Source organism: Furipterus horrens, unplaced genomic scaffold (assembly GCF_987537825.1).
Source record: "Furipterus horrens unplaced genomic scaffold, mFurHor1.1.pri manual_scaffold_1, whole genome shotgun sequence".
In the NCBI taxonomy this organism is placed as follows: Eukaryota; Metazoa; Chordata; class Mammalia; order Chiroptera; family Furipteridae; genus Furipterus; species Furipterus horrens.
In genome coordinates, this window is record NW_028327171.1 from 169,513,476 (window position 1) to 169,520,111 (window position 6,636).

Here is a 6,636-nt window from a genome sequence, read left to right on the forward strand (position 1 = left end):
GCTGGAGGAAGAAAGATTTTAAGGAATGAGAAAGTATATCCACCTCACAGGCTGGGGGCTAGAAGCTGAACTTAGGGTTCTAAAAAGCAGCCCAGACCGTTGAGGGTTCTGACCATGGCCATGTCTCCAAGGTGCTCTCAAGATCAATTTATGCAGTCTTGGCTGGATTTTGCATCCTAAGATTACACTGACAGAAGGCAGAGAGTGGATCTTGAATGACACAAACCCATGTTGATGGGGCAAGGGGTTTATTTTCCCTGAGGAAATTTGAAGAAATACCAAAAAACAAGCCAATTAAAAAATGTGAAAAGGACCTGAATAGACACTTCTCCAAATAAGGTGTACAGATGACCAACAGACATATAAAAAGATGCTCAATGCCACTAATCATCAGAGAAATGCAAATTAAAACCACAATGAGGGGAGATCCAAGATGGCAGAAGAGTAAGTGGAAGCCACACTAACCTCCTCCCAAGACCAGTCTGTAATTACAACTAAATTGTAAAGAAATCATCCAGAATAACCAGCTGAACAATAGCTGGATGGCAGCCTTATAACCACGGACAGACAGAAGAACCACTTCACCCCAGCATGACTGGTATGGAGTATGGAGGAGATGTGAGAGGGCTGCCAGGCTCCAATAGGTGACAGCTGAAGTGCCAGAGGGAAATCTTACCAGCTGAGGGGTTCCCCCTGAGAAGTGTAGGGTCTAAACCCCAAGCTGGGATCTCCAGCCTATAGCACCAGAGCTAGAAAGGAACCCAGATAATATCCATCTGCGAAAAGTGGTGGAGTTTCTGTCTGCCAGGGAGAGACAGCTGGAGAAATAGAGAGCCTATTAAAGGGCCAATGCATAAAATTTTGCTTGCAGCTGCTTATCCTGAGCTCCAGGAATGCAGGAGCAGAGTGGACTAGAGATTCTTGAGGAGAGTCTGGGGTAGGTGGCTTTGGGGAGAGAACTGAGGGAGTAGCCACCAGGATCCCTGTGCTGATTCATTCCCCATACTGCAGGAGCCATTTGCTCAGGCAGAACAGTCCCCTCCAAGTGGCATCAGCCTGAGGAGAAGCAATAGCCCTGCCCACAGAATTGCTCTGCCACACCCTATGGTGGTTAAGCCTGACTGCTAATTACAGATTGACTAGATTAACATCTTAAGAAGACAGCCACAGATGTGGATCACTGTTAGTGTGAACAGGCTGCCTCAGGCCAAGTGGGACACCATCTGACACCACCAGGGATGGATCCAGAAAGAGAGGACCAGGGTAAACACTAGATTCTACTGAGACGAATTCCACCATGGTGTTCTTCATATTTGCATTATTCTCTCTCCTGCATAGCTTTTTAACATTCATTTCTTGTCCTTCAAGTTTGTGCCTGTTGGGTCACTAGTTTTTATATTGTAGTTTATTTCAAATCTCATATTTGGCTCTTATTCCATTTTACCTTCTTTTTTCTCTTCTTATTTTTGTTTTAAATTTTATTTTATCTCTTGTTACAACTTGTTTCCATTCCACAATCTTACTAAATGCTCAAATCAAAAGACATAGTATAGCTGAATGGGTAAGAAAACATGACCTGCATATATCCTGTCTATAAGAGACCCACCTCAGAACAAGAGACCTACAGAGACTGAGAGTGAAGGGATGGAGAAAAAATATTCCAAGCAAATGGACATGAAAAAAAAGCTGGGTAACAATAATTGTATCAGACAAAATAGATTTCAAAACAAAGTACATAAAAAGAGACAAAGAAAGACACAAAATAATACTTAAGGGAATAATTCATCAAGAAGATACAACCCTTGTAAATATAGATGAATCCAACATAGGAGCACCCAAATATATAAGGAAAATCTTCGAGAACTTCAAGAAAGATGTTGACAGCAACACACTCATAGTAAGGGATTTTAACACCCTATTGTCAATGATGGGTATTTTTTCCAAGCAAAGAAACAATAAAGATATTGTGGCATTGGACAACACTAGATCAAATGGGCTTATATATATATACACAGAATGTTTCACCCCCCAAAGAAGCAAAACATACATTCTTTTCAAATGCACAGGGAACATTTTCAAAGATAGGTCACATGGTAGGACACAAAACAAGCATCAACAAATTCAGGAAAATTGAAATTATATCAAGCATCTTCTCAGATCACAATGCCTTGAAACTAGAAACCAACCTCAAAGAAAAAACTCAAAAACATTCGAAGTCATGGAGACTGAATAACATGCTATTAAATAACGAATAGATTAACAATGAGATCAAGGAAGAAATAAAAAAATTACCTGGAAACAAATGAAAAAGAACACACAACAGCCCAAAATCTACGGGACACAGTGAAGGCCATCCTGAGGGGGAAGTCCAGAGCAGTACAGGCCAACCTAAAAAAAGACAGAAAAATCTCAAATAAACAACCTAACCCTACATCTACAAGAACTAAAGGAATAATAACAAACAAAGCCCAGAATGAGCAGAAGGAAGGAAACAATCAAGATCAGAGCAGAATTAAATAATGTAGAGACTAAAAGAACAATTCAAAGGATCAATAAGTCCAGGAGCTTGTTTTTGAAACAATAAACAAAATTGACAAGACTTTAGCAAGACTCATCAAGAAAAAAAGACAGCAGACCCAAATAAATAAAATCAGAAATGAACGAGGAGAAATTATAACTGATACCACAGAAATACAAAGGATTGTAAGAAATTACTATGAACAGCCCTCGCTGGTGTGGTTCAATGGATTGAGTGCCAGCCTGTGAGCCACGAGGTCACCAGTTCGATTCCCAGTCAGGGCACATGCTTGGGTTGTGGGCCAGGTCCCTAGCTGGGGGCATGCGAGAGGCAACCAATCGATGTATCTCTCGCACATTGATGTTTCTCTTCCTCTCTTTCTCCCTCCATTCCCCTCTCTCTAAAGCTAAATAAGTAAAATCTTTAAAATCAGAAGCATAGGCAGTAAGATTTCAGATACAAGATTTTTACTGATATATCCTCCAGGGCAAGGGAAATAAAGGAAGGAATAAACGAATGGGACTATGTCAAATTGAAAAGCTTCTGCATGGCTAAAGAAAATATCAGCAAAATGAAAAGGGAACCAACTGTATGAGAAAATATACTTGCCAATGATACCTTGGACAAAAATTTGATCTCAAAAAAATATAAAGAACTCATACAATTCAACATCTGGAAGACATACAATTCAATTGAAAATGGGCAAAGGATCTGGACACTTCTCCAAGGAATACATACAGAGAGTTCATAGACATATGAAAGGATGCTCAACATCACTAGCCATCAGAGAAATGCAAATTAAAACCGCAATGAAATACCACCTCATTCCAGTCAGAATAGCCATCATTAACAAATTAACAAACAAGTGCTGGCAAAGATGTGGAGAAAAAGGAACCCTAATGCACTGTTGGTAGGAATGCAGACTGGTGCAACCACTGTGGACCCAGTATGGAATTTCCTCACAAAACTAAAAATGGAACTGCCTTATCACCAAGTGATTCCACTGCTGGGAATATACCCTTAGAATCCTGAAATGCCAATTCAAAAGAACCCTATGCACCCCTGTGTTCATAGTAGTGTGATTTACAATAACCAAGTGCTGAAAACAGCCTATGTGCCCACCAGTAAATGAGTGGATCAAAAAAATGTGATACATTTACACAATGGAATACTGTGCATAAGAAAGAAAGAAGGAATTCTGACCTTTTGTGACAGCATGGATGGAACTGGAGAATATTATGCTAAGTGAAATAAGCCAGGCAGTGAAAGACAAATACCATATGATCTCACCTATAAGAAGAACCTAATGAACAAAACAAATAAGCAAGATAGAACCAGGAAACAAGGAAAGACTGATAGCAACCAGAGGGGGATAAGCGGGGAAAGAAGAAAGGTCTAGTCAAAGAACAGCTATAAATGATCCATAGATATGAACAACAGGGTGGGGATTGACTGTGGGACAGGGGGATGAGTGGGGCAGGGGAGAACAAGGGGCGAAATTGGGACAACTATAATAGAACAACAATAAAAATAAATAAAATGTGAAAATAAGCAAGAAAACTATACAGATACCATACATGCAATTGGACTTCTAATAAAGGAGAAAATAGTTCTTTGGATTTAATTATAATGAGATTATAATGTAGAACTCAGGATACAGGGTCAGGTCTTTAAATTATAAATTATTCTAATGAAAGTATACCTTTTTTTCTTGAAATACAACTTTGGGCTTTTTCTTCCTCTAATCTCATTTATATAGTTGTTTGGGAAAAATTTTTTCTCTTTATAGAATTCTTAAGTTTATATGCATATTTAATCTATTTAACTTTATATATTTATTTGAAAATAATCAGACCTGAAATAAATAAGATTATATTCCCTCTCCTCCTCCCACAAAAGAAAACACAATGAGATATCACCTAACACCTGTCAGAATGGCTGTCATGAGTAAATCAACAAACAACAAGTGCTGGTGAGGATGTGGAGAAAGGGAACCAAGTGCACTATTGGTGGGAATGCAGACTGGTGCAGCCACCGTGGAAAAGAGTATGAAGGTTCCTCAAAAAACTAAAAATGAAATTCCCTTTTCACCCAGTGATTCCCCTTCTGGGAATTTATCCAAAGAAATCTGAAACACTAATTTGAAAGAATATATGCACCCCTATGTTCATTGCAGTATTATTTACAATCGCCAAGATTTGGAAGCAGCCCAAGTGTCCATCAGTAGATGAGCGGATAAAATAATTATGGGATATTTACACAATGAAACATAGTATTCCCTCACTTATCGTGGGTATTACGTTCTAGACCCTGCCCCCCCCCCCACCGCGATAGGTGAAAATCTGCAAAGTAGGAACCTTACATTTATTTCAGTATTTATATATATTTTAAGGCTTTATAAACCCCACACACTTATAAACCATTCCCAGTCCCTTCTTAACCTTTCCCACTGCCTTATTAACCTTTCCCACACTTTAATAAACACTATTTATGTTCTTAAACATATTCTACACTCTTAAACCTATGTAACTTAAACAACATACGTATACAGTACCGCAAAATCCCATGATATAGCGAAAAATCCGCGATAAATAAAAAAAATTTCATACTTAAAAAAACCCCGTGATACAGTGAGGCCGTGATAAGTGAGCTGCGATATAGAGAGGGACTACTGTACTACTGAGCCATAAAAAAGAAGAAAGTTTTACCCTTTGCTTCAGCGTGGGTGGACCTGGAGAGCATTATGCTAAGTGAAATAAGCCAGTTGGTAAAAAACAAGTACCAAATGATTTCACTCATATGTGGAATCTAATGAATGAACTGAACTAATAAGCAAAATAGAGACAAACTCATAAATAGCAGAATGACAGCTCTGGGGTGGGTGTTAGGGTTGGTGGGTGGAGGGATTGAGAAAAAAAAACTAAAAAAACTCATGGGTATGGACAACAGTGTGCTGACTGTGCTGATTGCAGGGGAAGGGGGGTGGCTGAAGGTGGAAAAGGGTTAAAAATGATAAATGGTAATAGGAAAAAAGTTAAAAAAAAAAAAAAAAGAGGCCCGAAGAAAGAAAGAGAAATAAATAAATTAATTAATTAATTAATGGAAGGAAGGTACAATCCACAGGCATGGGCCTCAGGTGAACCATGAGCCATGCAGTGAACATAACCAGTCATCTCCTGCAAACCAATCCACTGTCCCAGGTGAAAAAACAGTACAAGTCTTTTCCTCCTGGTCTAGCCTTCCGTCGCCCTCTATTGGCAAAGCCTAATACTTTGCCAGTTGTCAAAGCAGAAATACCTACAAGGTCGGGCTCTAGAATAAGGAAGCAAAGCTGAGAAGTCACAAGTTAATAAATGGCACAGTTGTTAAGATTCTCAAGGGCAGGAATGAGGTCTGATTCATATTTATTTCTTGTATATCACCTAACATGGAGAGTTAAACACAGTCATTCAATACATTTTTGCTCAATAAATAAGGGGCTTAGAATGTGCAGAGTAAGCAATAACTATATAGTTATTCTCTTTTAACTAAGGCTTTAGTCAGTTTGGACAAATTAGAATGACCTCTAGAATATCTTCTTTCTAGGATTGTGAAATTCAAACTTAGAGAACCCAAGAAACATTTTTTTTGATTTGTGACATGAGTTCGTTCAAACAAATATTTAATGGTGTGCCTATAAAGGATTCTGTGTTTATACACTCAGAGGCCTAAAGAATTCATTAAAAAACCAAAATATTAAAGCACCTTTTTGATTCATTCTATGAAAAATAGAATATTGGCAGGAATAGGACATAGCTGAGTCAGAGCTAAGCCCTAGGTTGAGGTGTGACGTCAGCCTGTGGGTACCCTTTCACTTCCTTTTTTCAATGCCTTTGGTCCTACCCTGGACAAATTCCTCTCTCTGCAGACACCTGGTGTCTTCAGTGTATCTCTAGAATGCATAGTAAGCCATCTCTCTTTGGGCATTTTCCAGCTTCTGAACTGTTATTCATGTAAAATCTCAATCTCTTAGTGTTTGCTTCAGCAGCAGAAATACCAAAATTAAAACAATTCAAGGAAGATTAGCATGGCACCTTTGCAAAAATGCCACACAAGTTCATCAAGTATTCTATATTATT

General features: G+C 38.6%; 1 non-coding gene across 1 annotated transcript; it reads left to right on the forward strand.

The window, feature by feature from the left end:
• The first annotated feature begins 6,533 nt into the window (after positions 1-6,533).
• On the forward strand, positions 6,534-6,636 carry LOC150022259 (U6 spliceosomal RNA). Its single transcript, XR_016513517.1, has one exon. It is a non-coding gene; the product is annotated as a U6 spliceosomal RNA (small nuclear RNA).